This window comes from Lactuca virosa, chromosome 5, assembly GCF_052849685.1.
Source record: "Lactuca virosa cultivar CGN04683 chromosome 5, Lactuca_virosa_CGN04683_v6, whole genome shotgun sequence".
NCBI classification, from domain to species: Eukaryota; Viridiplantae; Streptophyta; class Magnoliopsida; order Asterales; family Asteraceae; genus Lactuca; species Lactuca virosa.
Window position 1 is genome coordinate 135065837 of NC_136430.1, and position 18409 is coordinate 135084245.

Genomic DNA, 18409 nt, shown 5'->3' on the forward strand with positions numbered 1-18409 from the left:
AAGCTCTACCAGGGTTCCCTTGATATCGGCTTACCATACTCAATGGAAAAGCCACATCGGGGCGAGTACATGTCATAGCGTACATGATCGAGCCAACGGCGGAAGCATATGGCACTCGACTCTTTTCCGCTATCTCAGCATCAGTACTCGGACTCTGAGTCTTACTCAGCTAGGTATTGCTCTGGATAGGTAACTCCCTTCTCTTGGAATTCTCAATGCTAAACCGTTTTAGCACCTTGTCCAAGTAAGTACTTTGACTAATTCATGTTAGTCTTTTACTCCTATTTCTCAAGATCCTTATCCCTATAATATAAGCAGCTTCCCCTAGATCCTTCATAGCGAAACACTTCCCAAGCCAGTTCTTAACCTCCTGCAAAGTTGGGACATCGTTTCCTATGAGCAATATGTCATCAACATACAATACTAGAAAGCTAACTGCACTCCCACCAGCTTTGACATACACACAGGACTCATCCTCACTTCTAGAGAAACCAAACTATTTGACTTTCTCATCGAAGCAAAGATTCCATATGCGAGATGCTTGCTTCAATCCATAAATGGATTTTTCAAGCTTGCACACTCTATTGGGGTATTTAGCATTTACAAAACCTTCTGGCTGACACATGTAAACATCTTCAGCCAGCTTCCCATTAAGGAAAGCGGTTTTCACATCCATCTGCCAAATTTCATAATCATGAAACGCATCGATAGCTAACATCACCCTAATAGACTTTATCTTGGCCACTGGTGAGAAGGTCTCATCATAGTCAACCCCTGGGGTTTGAGTAAAGCCCTTCGCAACCAGCCGTGCCTTGAACGTATGCACCTTTCCATCCATATCGGTCTTCTTATTGAAGATCCATTTGCACCCAACTGTCTTTCGACCTGGTACATTGTCAACCAAGTTCCAAACTTAATTATCATACATGGACTGGATCTCGCTGTCCATCGCCTATTTCCATTTAGCAGACTCAGGGCCCGCCATAGCTTCCTTGTAGTTATTAGGTTCATCTAAATTTATCAGTGTACTATCAATGATAAACGTATCACCTTCTGCAGTTATATGGAAGCCATACAATATAGGTGGAACGCTAACTCTACTGGAACGCGTGAGAGGTAATGATTCGTTAACTGGTTCAATAGGAATCTCATCCTAAGGTTGATCGCTACTGTTTGAGGTTCCTTCACCGCTTGATTCTTGAATCTCTTCAAGATCAATTTGCCTCCCACTATCCTCTTGGCATATGAGTTCCCTCACGCGGAAAACCCCTCTCCTTGTTACGAAGACCACGTTGTTACTAGGTCTGTAGAAAAGATATCCAAAGGATTTATGTGGGTAGCCGATGAAAATACATCGCTTACTTCAAGGTTCAAGCTTGTCGTGAGTCTCTTGTCTTACAAAATCTTCACAACCCCAAACCTTGATATGTGCCAACGAGGGAACTTTCCCTGTCCACATCTCGTGAGGTGTTTTGGTAACCTTCTTATTTGGGACTAGATTAAGGATATGGGCGGCACTCTCTAAGACATACCCCCAGAATGAGATTGGTAGTGAAGCTCGACTCATCATGGAACGAAATATGTCCAACAAGGTTCGATTGCGCCTCTTAGCCACACCATTAAGTTGTGGTGTCCTAGGAGGCGTCAATTGTGAAACAATTCCACATTCCTTAAGATGGTCGTGGAACTCGATGCTAGGATACTCACCACCCCTATCGGATCTAAGCATCTTGATCTTCCTGCCTAATTGATTCTCCATTTCTTGCTTAAACTCTTTGAACTTTTCAAGGGTTTCTGACTTGTGCTTGATTAGGTAGATATATCCATATCTGCTATAATCATCGGTAAAAGTCACATAGAAGCGGTTTGCATCCCTTGTGGTAGATCTGATGGGCCCACACACATCTGTGTGTATGAGATCCAACAATCCCTCACCTCTTTCACAAGTACCAGTGAAAGGTGATTTGCTCAACTTTCCAAGCAAACAAGACTCGCACGTGTCATCTGACTTTAGGACAAATGAGTCCAACACTCCATCCTTTTGGAGTTGGGCAATGCGCTTATTGTTGACATGTCCAAGACGACAATGCCACAAGCATGCCTTGTCTAAATCATTAGACGAATCAATATGCAACACATTATTTCCTAAGTTATCTACAACCATCACAGTTTCATACACACCATTACATGGAAATGCTTCAAAATAAAAAGTACCATTATAATAAGCATTAACATAACCACTTTCATTGTTAATGAATATCTAAGACCTTGTCTGTATAAACCATGAAAAGAAATAATATTTCTCGTCATTTCTGACGAGTAGCAACAGTCATTCAAATTAAATACTAACCCGCTACTAAGCATTAAATCCCGATCTTGGTGACAGGAGAAAATTTCATATTCCCCATTATCACGTTCATCTTCCCATGCTCCACATCCCTACTTCTTCCTATCCTTTATGTCCTGCAAGTATTTCGGGCAGCTTCTCTTCTAATGCCCCTTCTCATGGCAGTAGAAGCACGTTGCTTCTTTTGGATCAGAGGCGGGAGGGGCAAACCGGTTTTTGCTTTGGATCCACTTGAAGAAGATCCATCATTAGACTTTCCTTTCTAGTTCTTCGAGGGAGATTTCCTCTTTTTCCCTTTCCCATGTCCAATAGCCAGGACTGGGGCAGCAGCAGGAGTGGAGTCGATAGCTTTGCCTTTCATTCCACTTTCAACAATTCTTAACAAACCTTGAAGTTTGCTCAAAGATACTTCCTCCTTGCTCAGATGATAAGTCATCTTGAACTGATCATAGCAGGGAGGCAAAGAGTGCAGGACTATGTCTATAGCCAGCTCTTCATCAAAGTTGACATTCAACTTGAGCAAACGGTCCACATACCTCTACATCCTTTGCAGGTGGGAATGATGCACTCTCCATCCTTCATCTTGGTTGTTATGAATGAGGTGACAATTTTGTACCTCTCTTGACGCGCTCTTTGATGGTACTTTTCCATCAAGTCCTGGGACATCTCGTAAGGACAAAAATCCTCATAGAATCGCTGAAGTTTGGGAGTCATAGTGGCCACCATAATGCACAACACTTTGATCGCTTCCTTGCATTTGGCCCTATACTCATCTATTTCTTGAGCAGTAGTAGTTTCTTCATTTACCTCGACGAGTTCCTTGTCGATAATATCTTCCTTATCCACGTATCGTAGGGCCATTCTGATGTTTCTGATCCAATCATTAAAGTTGGATCCATCAAATGTGACCCTCCCACAAATGTTAAGGAGCGATAGTGGGTTCGAGGAGTTGGAGTTTGAGCCAGAAGCGTTGTTTGGGCCAGACATCTGAAAAGAAGAACAAATTTTAATTAGATATGAATTCCTTAATATAACACCCAAATGAAATATCAAGGCTAGGACCCAACATAATAATTCATAACTAGAAGAGGGATGTCGTAATCTAATCATAAATTATCATGAAGGTAGGCAAATGACGATTTACCAATTCCACCATGAAAAACGAAATGTGAACACATTAGGTTTTATTAAATGAAATTCCTAGATCTTTTGAGATTCATTGAATTTTCAACGGCATGTTTAATCTCAATTATGCCCTTCAAGATTGTGACTGGGATACCGAGGATCACAAACAAGGTGTGAATAACCATGCAAATTAGCTTGGTACCCTCGATGTCATTAACCACTTAATCAATGTTCCGGTTAACCACACACGCTCCATTGATCAATGATAATTTATGAGTTACCTATTGCCACTCTTTGCTAGTCCAAGTTAGTGTGCCGGTTAACCACATACGCTCCACTAACGACTTGGCAAAGTGCAATGTGCAATTTCATGGATTAGCACCAATTTCACATTTTCCTAAAGTAACTAAGATTGGGAATTTATAAAACATTTAATTACTTTATATTTATTATTATACTTATTAATGAGAGACTTAATGTCCTATCCTACCGGTTCGGCTAACGACCCTCCACCAATCAAGGAAACGGTGGGTGAGAGTGGACACTCATTCAACCGCCATTTTATAGGCAGTTTCCTTATACCCTCCTTATAGACCGGCTTCGTGAATGAGGTCTACTAACGGTAAGACTGACTAATCTTATACATATATATAAAATAAACTTTTAATATTATAATATTATAAAGGTGTATTTTAAACTTTTAAAATACTAGGGTTTTAGAATTTAATATTTCAAAATTAACCTTTTAACTAAATTTTAAATTCCAAAACTTAAAGGGTGCAATTTGAAACTTTTCAAAATCACTTGATCAAATTTTAAATAATTAATTAATCACATAATCTTATAATTATCTTAAAATTTTGACCAAATCTCTTACTTAGATGAGGATATCAATTACCATTGCAGAAAATTCGATTTTAAATAGTTAAAACAATTTATGGTAATTATCCTAATCTAATTAAGGCCTGAAATCCGAAAAATCTTCCTACAGACGAACCAAATCATCGAGTTAGGGCATGGACTCGTCGAGTTCATCCAACTCGTCGAGTTCATCTAACTCGTCGAGTTCATCAGGCAGATTGCAAATCTGCTTGATTTTTCAATTTGGACAGATCACTATTGTATCAAATATAACAGAAAAACATCCCAGGCTCTGATACCACTGATGGGTTTTGAGCATTACAACATTCCTATGTGTACATGAAACCCTAATTGCTTTGGATCTAAGTTTTTCTCTAGTTATGCATACAAACGGAAATTCCAAAGCAAGAACCCTAATACTAACATAAAAAATCAAAATCTATATGGAACTAGGGTTAAGATATTACCTTTCTTGTTATCTAGTAATAACAAGTAATCCTTCTTCAATTCCTTGACCTTCGAAAGCCTAGTGCCCCAAGAGTTGCACCTCTAATGGAGTCACAAACACCACAAGCAAAGAATGAGGGAGAATGAGGTAGAAATCAGCTAGGGTTTCTCTTAGGAAGCAGGTAGGCCGATTTCTAGAGGCTGGGGTTCCTTTTATAGTTGAGGCTGCTAGGGTTTTCAGCTGGAAACCCTAATTTCCTTGCTTAGGCCCTAAGCAGTCTATGGACCCGCATATGATAAGCCTTGGACGAAAACTCTATGGGGCTTGTCGTAGATTTTCGTCCATTCCCTCCTAATAGAGTCCATCAACCCAAAACTGCAACTATCACTAATTTACATAATCAGTCCCCGTTCTATTAATCAGTTCCTTTAACCACTAAATTAATTCGAAAACAATTTATGATTAAACACTAATTAAATAATATGATTACTAATTAATATATTATTAAACCATTTATTAACCTCTTTCTCCAAAACTCATTCTGTCCAGTTGCTATGGTGAAGGCAACCCAAAAGGACCATGCTCTAATCAAATTAAGTACATACCAAATATAGTTATGGACTTAGACACCTAATCCAACACATATTACCCCCCGCGTTCGGCGTGCTTCGCCAAACTTCATTGTAAGAACTTAATACATTAATACATTTCACTCAAGGCTCAGATCTGGTTCCTAATAGCTCCATAATGTATAAAGTTTCCAACTTTATCTACTAGGATGGTCCAAACAACCAAGATCTCTCAAAATGAACAAAAATGCATCTTTCTCAACTTATTCCATTAAGTCCAAGTATCCAACCTTCAGATCTGAATCAATATGATGTTTAGATGGATAAACTTTCCAACTTTATCCATAACCAGGTCACAAACTTTAAATATCTAAACTTTATGCACTAAAATGACCAAAAATGCTAAAACAACTTGCATGGCTTAGTAAACAAGCACCAAAGTACAACTTTCCAAGTCCAATAAGTCCCAAGTGTGTTCCATATAGCTCAAAAGGTGTTGGAGTTGCCACAACTACCAAAAAACAAGTAAGGTGTTGGAGTTGCCACAACTACCAAAAAACAAGCTAAAGGGACCAAAAAGTGAAACTATGACAATTAACAAGATCTATGAAACCAATGAGCAAGTTTGAAGCTTTTTACTCACAATGGTCAAGGAATGAAGTAACCTTGATGGATATATACTTGAACCCTTCTTCTATACACGTTGCCAAAACCTTGTTCTTCAAGATTCCACCTTCCAATGGAGAAATAAGCTCATAAATGATACCAAGGCTCAAAACAAGTAAGAGGAGGCTAGGGTTTCTCAAGGAATGATCTTAGGTAATGGAGGCAGGTCATGAGAGGGTTTCCCATAAATTAGAGCCCTTGAATAGGGCTTAAAACCGAAGAATTAGGCTTTTGACATATCGCGATTACGCCCTATGTAAAATAACCTACGCCATGTGTAGGTCATTAAACCCGCATCCGTAAATTAACAAGTTACGCCATGCGTAGCAGCTATGCCTTGCGTAGGACAAAACCCATAATTTCCACTTCAACTTCAAACAGTCGTAACTTCTTCGTTTAATCTTTGTTTTCGGAGTTCTATATATGCACAGAAAGGTATTGAAGAGCCCCACAATTCTATCTAATTACCTCCGACTCAAAACATACCGAACTAAAATCCTTAATTCATGAAAGATGTCTGAAACATCACTTTTCTCATTTTACCCTTTGACTCCAAAACACCAACCAAGAGCTTGGATCTCAAAAGCCATATTATCAACATCCAATAGGGTCTAAACCCTATTCCCTTAAAGCCTAAGGCCTTTGCTCGATCCATTTTTTGTCCAAAATGCTGAAATAAGAACTTCTCGAAACAGGATGTTACAATTCGGGCATATGCGTGGGAGGAATCCTAGAAAGGGAGTCTAGGAAATTTATTATGTTCCTAGTAAAGAACATAGTTATAGGTTAGGATGCCTAGTAGAGATGAAAAACTCCTAGTGGAGTCTAGGTGTATTTGGTCTATGTGCTCATTTGGACACATACATGTATGTTAAAACACTTAGTGGTCGTCATGTGTTGTGACTTAGGAACATTGGGATGATACTTGGATCAAGTGTGGATAGGTGTGGAAGGAATTATAGGCTCGTACTACTGGAACAACATGATACATATTTAGATCAAGGATGATAAAAAAAGGTACCAAGAAGGTTGTAGATGTATGAATAGCACTATCTATTAAATTATGATTTTTTCGGTTGTATCTTTAGTATGGTGGCTGATGGACCAAGATGAGACAATCCTAGAGCAAGTTTGAATGTTTCAGGTTTGTGTGACATGACCTTTTAGGGGTCTCGCAGGACATACGTGAAGTGATGTTGGTTATTCCTACAATGATTAGGGAGTAACTAGCTATAATATCCAACGAGGAGTGTGGAGTCGCAAAACCAGTTGTAGGCCCTGGACAACCGAGGGATAAGAGGATCACTAACATAGGCAAGGTTGCATATCAGGCTTCCATGTTCGACGATAAAAGGAACAAGGTGTTTAGAACACAGGGGATTTTCAGAGATGGAATGTGTTTTTCGCACCAGTTTTTGCCCTGAGTAGGCAAAGGTATGATTCACCATGCACCTCTTGCAAAGTTTGGCGAAGGATTTGTAGGACCGGTTCGTTCAGTTGGTCTTTGTTTCTAACATGTAGAAAATGACATGGGAAGAGTTTACGACTTGATTTGGAGAACAGAATGTTCCCTCGGTAAAGATTAAGTAAGAGGCGATGGAGTTTGTGCCGGTCATCAGGTACCAGAGCATTAATCAGCTAGATGATGCAGTTCCGACTTAAAGTATGAAATCAGAATTCTGACAAGGGAAGAGGAAGCATGTGTAGATCCATGCTCCATTCCAAGCAGTCATGAAAGTTGAGGCTACTGAATCTAGCATGGAAGGATTAGGGAGCCATAGTCTCTGTGATAGGTGTGGGTGGATGCACGAGGGAAAGTGTCCTGAGCATATGTGCTTCGGATGTGGAAAAAGGATTCATCGGCATTGAAGATGTGAGTATAAGTCAAAGGTTTACTTCCATCGCAAACAATCGGACCACTTCAAGGCTAACTATCCTGGTGTAGTGGAATGAACGATGATTGCCCCAACCCTAATGTTTTTTAGTTCTCTGATGGATGTATGGGGATGGAAAAGGACCATATGGCAAGAAAGAAGTTGTTTTGCTTCATGTCAAGGAAGAGTGAGTGACGCCCATGGAGATTTCTAGTATATTTTAGAGTATGTTACTTTTATGTGACATGTCTGTTCTTCTATTCGTATATCTTCGTTATGATTCTAGTTAACCCTTTTCACCTAAGTTTTTTTTGGTTTTGATGGAGTAGGGTCTTCATAGGTTATGTGGTTTTGGTTTCAACATCAAGGTCCACGAGAGTTGCAGCATAATTAGGTGAGGGTTGTTAGTTTTGGTTTTTGTTATGCGGATGGAAGAAGAAGGAAGTCTTCCACTAGAATACCTTTAGGCTATAAGTTTTCCCGATGTGCTTCTTAAGAGATTCACTAGGTCGATTTGTTCGCCATAGTGAGTGTTGAGTGCTTTCCTACAAGAGAAGGATAGACCATTCTAGGTATAAATTAAACTTAGAGAGGTTTGTTAGCTCACAGTAAGGATTTAGTTATCCTATTCCAAGGATTGATAGTGGTAGGATCAATGTCAGAGGAGAGCGTTTTTTCTTCGCCTAATCTATTCAAGTCATCATGTGATGTGCATAAGGGTGAAATAAGGGAAGCATAGAATGGGATTTTTAGGATGGACTATGTCCATTAAAATATGTGGTAATACCTTCTGAGGTTTGTGAGTGTATCTGCAATATGCATAGGAGTGGTAGATCGATTCATTGATCATGTTTGATTAATCGGTCTTGATGTTATCGTCGACAGATGAGGTTATTCTAGGGTCTCTACCATGAAGTGTTGATATTTTCGTTAAGGGAGTAACTCTCCGTCAAATGTTTTGAGTGTTTCCTTGGTTGCAGGAGGCTTAGATTCGGGATGCCCCGCCAATTGGTTTGGTATCATAGTTGTGTCATCTAGGGTTTTGAAGTCTATGTCTACAATCAAGGCTTGTTGTAGGTCAGTAAGGTATCGTCAGAGATCTTTTTAGACTTTTCAAGTTTTTAGGTGCATGGTTTTAGCTAGTGTGATAGAGGACACATGGGATCGTAGGCGAATAGTGTAAGTTTTTGTAGACATGATCGTTTAATTAAGAGTTACTTTAGGTTAGTAGATCGTTGAGTAAGTTTCTTAAGGATTACACGTGATCTAAATAAGATAGCCTGAGAGCTCTTGGTCCAACTTTATTGCATGGTTCTTGTTTAATAAATTGCTTACAAGTAGGAACTGTCTATCTTATTTTCTAACTACATGCTACTATGTACTTTTCTGGTGATGCTTTAGTGTTAGCTTAGACTTTGGAGTAGACTACACATTTGGTTTAGTGGTCTTTTGTTCATAGACGTGTGTTTGTGGGTGGATATAAGACTAAAGTCGATCTATAGTATTCATGTGTTCATTTCCGACTATAATTGGTCTATAACATTCGTAAGTTGATATAGGGAGGAGATTTTAGCATTCGTTGTTGTACATATGATAGACCTTGGGTCAGTTGTAGCCTTAAGAGGCTAAGTAGAGCAGGCATGTTGTGATTAAGAAATTTCAAGGATTATGATGATTGGGGTCTTTTAGGTCGGTAGGATGACGGTCGTTTGCCTATAGGCCCACCGAGGTGGTGATCATGAGTCTTAAGGTCCGATAGGGGATGATGACAAGAACGGTCTTGTATCATAGTCCAGTAGTTGGATGGTGTCACGGCGTACCGTGAACCTGCATAAGTACCCTTAATCCCTCACAGATTATCTCTAAGTTCTTACATAGAACTCCCTTATCTTGTTCCTCTCAAGGAACCTTTTCTCTATCTTCTCTAATCATATATAATCTATATTCCTATATGAACCATCTATCTGTTGGATTAGGTGTCTAAGCCCATAACTATAATTGGTATATACTTAAATTAATAGTAGCACAGTCCTTTCGGGTTGCCCTGAAAACTAGCAACTAGACAGGATGACTTTTAGAGAGAGGTTGAATTTATTATTTGATTAATAAACTAAAATAAATGATTATTAACGTATTATGAAAATAATATATTAATTATAAATCATATTTTTTAATTAATATTTAATCAAAATTAATTTGGAATTAATTTTGGGATTAAAGGAATTAATTAAAAGTACAGGGGCTGTTTGGTAATTTATTGATAGTTGAGGAATTGGGCTCTTGGACCTCCTAGATGGGTTCGACGAAATATTCTAGGAATACCCTAGAAATTTCGTCCAAGGGCCTCTTGGATGGAGTTCTTGGGTTGATTAGGCCTTAAGCTAAGGAATTAGGGTTTCCTCCTTAAAACCCTAGCTTAGGCTCTAAGCAAACACAACTATAAAAAGGGCTATACCCCTCTTGATTTCGGACATTCCAACCCTAAGACGAATAGCCAAAGATCTCAAGTCTTCTCCTCATCTCTCCTCTCCCATCCTCTTGCTTAGTTTGGGTGTGAACCATTAGAGGCACGACATCTATGGTGCTTGTTCTCGAAGCTTCACCAACACTAAGGATTCAAATTGTTATTACTACATAACAATTAAAGATATGTTTACTATCTTTTATTATGATTTTCGAAAATAGTAGATACCTCCTAGGGTTTTGCTTTTGATGTTCAATACTTGTATGTTCAATTAGAGAAAACATAAATCCATGACTATTAAGGTTGCATGTACACGTAGGGATTGTTTGTTATGCTCAAAACCCATTAGTGGTATTAGAGACTAAATTTGTTTTCTATTGAATTTGATATAATTGGTTGAACTTGATCAATTAGGGTTTATGACAATTAAACCCTTTAGACTTAGAGTTTTCGCAATTTAGGGTTTCCTAACCCTGGATTTCGAAAATTTGGAAAAGGGTTGTAACCATTTTCCTTGGCCTAGATGATTTCGATTTTAGGGTTTCCTAACCTTATGATTTTTCAAAATTATGGAAAGGATTTGAAATCCTTGCCTTCCTCCCCAATATTTGCCAAATTTTAGAAATTAGGGTCTTGGTAGGGATTTCTTAATTGTCAATTATCTCCTTATTTGATTTACAAAAATAATTGCAAGATTTGTTTGATCCCTTCCATATTTTCAAAATTTGAAAGATATGATAGAGATTTCTTATTTTTGGTAATTATCTTCTTACTTGTCTAACTAGATAATTGCAAGATTTTGTGGACCCCTCCCATATTTTCGAAAATTATTAGGGGAGTGGATTAGGTTAAATTATGTTGATTAATTTAATGGATAATCCTAAAATTGATTTAATAAATTAATTAACTGTTTAATTAATTAATAATTATTAAATCATTTGATTTAATTTTAAACTTAAATTAAAATTGTTTTAATTTTGAAATTTAGTAATTAAATTTAGTATTTTAAAATGTTTAAAAATACACCTTATACTATGTATATAATTAAAAGTGTAATATATATTATATGTATAAGAAAAGTCAGTCAAACTGCTAGTACGCCTCATTCACGAAGCCATACTATAAGAGGAGTTTAAGGAAGCGACCTATAAAATGACCGTCGTTGGGTATCCATTCTTACCCACCGCTCTCTTGTATGGTGGAGGGTCGTTAGCCGAACGGGTTTGATAGGACATAATCTCATTAAAAATATAATGATATAAAGTAACTAAACTATTTTCAAAAATCTCACTCATAGTTACTTTATGAAAGATGTGAATTTGATGCTAATCCATGAAATTGCACATTGCACTTTATATAAAGCATTAGTAGAGCGTGTGTGGTTAACCGACACACTAATATGGGACTAATAAAGATGGTAATGGGTGTATCGAAAATTATCGTTGATTAATGGAGCGTGTGTAGTTAACCGGTAGATTAAAAGGAGATGATAAATGACATCGATAGTACCAAGCTAATTTGCATGGTTATTCACATCTCGTTTGTGATCCTCGGCATCCCATTCACAAAGTGAGAGCATAATCGAGATTAAACATGTCATTGAATAGTTCAATGAATCTCAAAGATCTAAGAGTTTCATGAGATTGAAATTGGTAAATTCTTTACCTACCTAAAATAGATTTGTGTTTGATTACGGCATCCCTATTCAAAGTTCGAATCGAAAATATGGATCCTAGCCTTAATTTAAATTTATGGGTTAATAATTAAGGATTAAAATCGACTAACTTGAATTCTCTTTTCTCCTATTATAGATGTCAAGTTCAGACAACAATGGTCTTCATCGTTTTTTGGGAAGTGGTTTTCCTCTTCCTTTTGAAGATGACCTTCAACATTCTTATCAAGGTGAATGAATATTCCCTTCTTCTAGCAATGGTGGAAATAGAGGTCATACTTCTTCAACTCTTCCTCCTCCTCCTCCAGTGACTCACCCTAAGTCAAGTTTTCTTCAAGCTGAAAAATACAAAGTCACTCAAGCCCTTTTGGCACGTAAACATCAAGATGGAAAGTCTGTTCTGAAAATGAAAGTGTACATTGATAGATTGGGTATGTTGGGTGTTGTTTTCCCAAGGGATCTAGCCAATGACTTGGTTCTGCTTTCGCTTCCTGAGTCATATAGTCAGTTCATAAAAGACTACTATATGACTAACCACGACGTTACCCTAATTCATCTAACACATATGTTGATTGTTGTTGAAGCAGAAATGCTTAATAGCACAAGTCAAGCAAAAGTGTTTGAAGGATCCGTCTCCTAAATTTCCATGGACATTGACAATGGTAGTCCAGAAACGGTTTCTCTTCCTAATGGAAAGGGATCGGCCAAGGTCAAACCGTTTGATCATATGGTAAAGAGAAAGGCTAGTTCTAAGATAGTTCCACGTGCTAATCCAAAAAGGTCCATATGTTTCTATTGCCAATTGGTGGGGCTTTGGTTGCGAAGCTGCCTTGACTACCTGAAAGATCTTAGAGATGGTAAAGTCAAGTCGTATGACTCCACTTCAGGTATATACATTATCTAACTCCATTATTTTAAAAAGTTCCTATTCATAGATTCTTCATACATGATGTGATAATCTCATTTTGATATTTTGCATGATCTAAGAGAAAGAAGGAACCTTAAGAAGAGTTAAGTTGAATCTAATCATGAGAGATGGATTTCTGTTGCATGGTTCGATGATCAGATTTTTGAGCTACTGCTTAGGGATTATGATAGATAAATAGATTGCGTAGTAAATATCTAGATACGTTGTTATCATATTTTGCATTGTATGGACAAAATTTTCCGCTTATTATCAATAAAAGTGAATTGTTGATTTATCAAGTTTACCTTGTATTTCCTTCCAATGGCATTTATGAGAGTGTTGGTTACATTTCTATTATTACCAATATTAATTGTGGATTTGATTCTTGTTATATCACTTGTGGTAATGTCATAATTGACCAAGTGAAAAGGAATTCTCATCACCCAAGTTTCAATTGGATTGAAACTTGCATTCATGCAATTTGAATAGTGTGATGTATGAGAATCTTGATCGTTGGAAGATTATGACTAATTCATTGATCACATGTTTATGCAAGTCAAGTGAAGGACTAAAGGATCTAGTACACATTGATGTGAACTATTCAGATCCACCACAAAGGATGATAACTTTATTCATCATGATTTACTGATGCTTCTATAAACATGGTTATGTTTATAAGATTAAGCATAATTCTGATATTGTTGAAATGTTTCAAAGAGTGGTAGAACGAATAAGAAGAATCTATTAGGCAGAAAGATAAAAGTTTCTCCAATCTAAAAGGAGAGGAAATTACTTTAGTATCATGTTTTATGATCATCTTAATAGTTATGGAACTATATCAAAACTGATCATCAAAGTACATCTTAGTGCAATTATTTGACTAAGAAGAGGAATCGGATATTGTTGAAATAGTTCAATCGAGAGATGTTTCATACTTCGCTTCCAATCAAGTTTTAGAGTCATACTCTAGTAACTATAAATCGTATCTTGAAGCTTGTTTCGTACTAGGTAGGTTTATAACACCTCATAAAATATGGAGTAATAATGTTTTCTTACTCTGGCACATTTTGAATTGGTAGTTGTGATGTTCTTGAATTTAAAAACAAAGGATGAACTACGACCAATTCAATGACGTGTTTGCTTGACAAGAATCCACACTAAATTTTGAATATTAGTTTTGCTCGTCAAGGAATGCTTCTTGAGAGAGAAACTTATATGTCAATAAGTCAGTGGGAGTCTTAATGATCTTGAAGAGTTTCAGGAGTCAATCAAGAATAAACCTTTTAGTAATCACTAGCACACAACCTGAGGTTGATAACCTATCATGTTAAGTTGACACATTCTTGTTTTTGTGCATCTTCCGGTTGAGTGGGCAATGCTTATGAGTTCTATGGCTCTCATTTGATTGCAAAAGGCAAAACACGTTGGTCAGTGAAAGTACATTGATCAATATGGGTGAACTGCTTAACAACATGGAAGCATTGGTAGGCCCTTGTGCTACCAGAAGGCAAGAAATTAAGAATGAACAAAGTTCAGTCCATGAAAGGAAAACTAAATTTGAGTTTGGTTTTATCCTCCAAGATTTATACCCTCAAGGGATGCTTAAGGGTGAGATACTTCAGGATCTAAGTTGCCTTGAGCTTCCAAGATGATCTACCACCTTCTTCCTCATTCACAAGCACAAGAACACACTCTTTTCAAGCTCAAAACCACACACCAAAGATATAGGGTTTGCAAGGGACGTTTTTAGGAGATGGAGGTTAATGGAGGAAAGGGTTTTAAGGGGATAAGGATGCTTAAATAGTTCTCAAATGATAAAATTAGGGTTTTCTCACCTGCCAAGTACGCCCATCGTACTCACATGCACACACGACATTCTTCAATAAGCTATGCCAAGCGTATGCCCCAAGTATGATTGGCGTAATGACCACTTTTGCAACATAATTATACTTTTGGTTCAAAAAGGAAAATACCTCCTATTTGGGTGTTACAACATTTATTCTTTCTTACGCATCTCTACATACTTTGGTTATACATGTTGGGATTTTATTCGAAGTTAATTTCAAAAACTCAAGATTTTAGCCAACAGAAGACTTAAAACTTTGAACAACATAACTAGTTTATTCCCACTAAGGATCGTCTTGCAAGAGTTAGAAAGAAAAACAACAAGAATAGAGGGGTTAGAATTATAATAACCTTTGATGTCCTTTGGTTCATCAAGGGTAGGCTCGATATGTAACATCCATAAAAATCATGTCAATTTAAAACTTTTTAAAACATTCAAAAACCAATAGTTATTACAAATTGTTTTCAAAATAGTTTCATGTCAGAGTATCCCAGAAATCAAATCATAAAAATATGAGGAGGTGCACGATCACGCCTTCACCTTCCCGCGATCATCTGAAGTACCTAAAACAAAATCAACAACTGTAAGCCCGAAGCTTAGTGAGTTCACCGAAAATACCAACGTCATACAAACCATAACAATATCATACAAACAGCATGCATACTGAGCCATCAGCCTGACTGGACCACCTCGTCGGGCCTTCGGCCTAACTAGTGCGCCCTCACCGGGTCTGCAGTCTATCCGGGCTGCCTTGGGTATGTTGGCCTAGAGCACAAAGCACGATCGCCTCAACCCAACCCCCAATAAACCAATAAATACATAAATATCATATGCTAGCTAGCATGTACAAATAGTCATACAGATCTAACAGATCACTAATCATAGCATCATCCTATATACCAGGACACTGATCTAACATATCACTAACATAGCATCGTCCTATAACCAGGATACAGATCTAACAGATCACTAACATAGCATAATCCTATAACCAGGATAAAAACCATAAAGGGCCGACCTTGGTGCCTTAGACCCTGTTGATATAGTGAGAAGAACTCACCTCGCAAGTAGTGTTGAACTGGACTGAAATTCTCCAACCGCTGTCGCACCGAAAATCCCGAACTATCCAAAATAACGAACACCAAGTCAAAAATTTGGATATCAATCTTGACTAAGGGTCCTACTGTAACATCCCGAAATTCAGGTACAACTATTTAGCCCTTCTTTTATTCAAAGTGTCAAGTTAAGCCCTTAAGAGGAATTGGTAGCAAATGAGTACGCTGGGCGTACTCAAGAGTACGCTGCACGTACTCATGCGCTTATTTTGGACGCGGACTCGCCTGAGTACGCTGGGCGTACTCAGGGTTACGCTGGGCGTAATGTGTCCAGGTGCAAACCCTAATTTCTGACTTGTGCCCTATATATTGGATGCTAAGGCTTATTTCTCAGCCTCCATAGCAGTGAGTAAAACCCTAAGAGAGAACTTTTCATCGTTCTTAGTGAGTGTGTGTGATTTTGGAGCTAAAAGTGCCTTGGTGTGCTAGTGAAGAAGAAGGAGAGGAGTTTGTGGAGACTAGAGTTTGAAGTGCAAGTTTGGATCTGAGATCTACAGAGGAAGGAGCTGCATTTGGAGGTATAAAGTTCAAAACTTTCCTTTTCATTTGGTTTGTTGCTTCATGGACCATTTTAGGGTTAAAAGTCCCAAAGGTGGAGACTTTATGAGTGTAATGTGCTCCATGGACCTAGATCTGTCCCATTTTAGTGGTATTTGTGTTGTAGATCCATAAAGTTCCCATCTTGGTCGTGGATATGAGATCATGCTTGAGTATTGGGCTTTCTAGTGTTAGGAAATGGTATATTTTGGGTGTTAGTGACTTGTTCAGCCATGCAAAGGCTTAAAGTCATCGACTTTATGGATTAAGAGGCTTAAAAATGGTTAGATCTAAAAGTTGGACGTGAGTCTTAACTGTTTAAGACCTCAAGAGCTAAGGGACTGAAACTGGGATTTACGCCGGGCGTAATCCCAGTACGCGCGGCGTACGGGGAGGCGTTCCCCGATTCTGAGACTGTCGGGTACGCCCAGCGTACACATCTGGTACGCGCAGCGTAACCCGGAGGGTTGACTTTTGGTTGACTTTTAGGGTTTGGTCTATAGTGGGGCCTTTGAGTTATGAGAGGGGTAAAATGGTCTTTTACCCTTCCGAGAGTACTAAGAGGAGGAATAGTCTAGCCTTGAGAGATGTATTGATTGAGAGTATTTATTTTACATGATTAGGCGGAGGCTAGACCTGATTTTATAGAGTTCGAGCTTTACCGAGTTACCCGAGGTGAGTCTTCTCACTATACTTTACCTAGAGTGATAGTTAGAGCTATGAGACAGAATATGCTGTATGCTTTTGCATGATGTGATTTCTATGTGTTATATGCTATGTATGTTACAGAGTTTTCAGAGTTAGGACCGGAAGGTCCACAGAGTTAGGGCCAGAGGGCCCACAGAGTTATGGGACTGGAGGGTCCCACAGAGACACCTTGACCAGAGGGTCATCAGAGTTATAGCCTCGAGTGGCTAATATGTGTTGTGTGTGGTATTTTGGGGAACTCACTAAGCATTTATGCTTACAGTGTTGTGTTATGTGTCTCAGGTACCAGCGAGGATCGCGGGAAGGCGCCGGCTTGATCAGTACACACACGGGGAGACTTTTATTATGATCTTGGGATATGATGTTATGATTGACTATGTGATCCAATGGTGTTTTTATAACGATTATGAATGAAAATGTGTTTTATAAAATGTGAAAAATTGTTTTGAAAATTTGGGTGTTACAAGTTGGTATCAGAGCCTTGGTTTGAGGGATTCGGATTCGTCTTCGGGCATATCTGAACTCAAACTGAGGATTTGAGAGAAATTTTGATGACTAAAAACTTTTTTTTTAAGAGTAAAAAGAGTTTTGAGACAAACAGAGCAGAGCCGTGTGTACGATCAGCCAGCGCCCGAACGGTGATTTCCCAAAATACCCTTCTAATTAGTGTTATGAGATATATTATGTTATGATATATGATGAGTTATGCTATGCATGCTAGAGTAGACTAAGTATTCTTATTAGGACTAGAGCGGCCTGATATGTGATGCCTTAGTCTAGGAGTTTTGTTGCTAGGGATACTTGAGAGTGTTTAGATAGCAGCGAGGAGTTTATGAGAGAGCTGCTAGTGAGTAGCATATGGTTAAAGAGAGTAGAGTACTTGGGACTTGGGATCCAAGGAGGAGGACTTAGAGTGGATGCTGATGCGGTGTGGACGGTAGTATAGGGCCCGTACTACTGAAGACACCGGAGCAGTGCGCACCCTAAGTAAGAATCCATTGGGTACTAAGGAGCAAGTAGGGTGGAGTTATCGAGTGCGAGTATACTCGAGTGAGTCCCTGATATTTATTATGTTGTATTTCAGAGACATCATGGTTGGGACACGCCACACACCAGAGAGCAGCGGTACTAGTGATGAGGAGATCCGTAGGATCATTCATGAGGAGGTGGCTGCGGCCATCAGGGCAGAGATACTAGAGATGTTCGGGTCTATCAAGACCACACTGCTAGAGACATTTGACGAGAGATACGCTGCTCTTTCTGAGGCTGC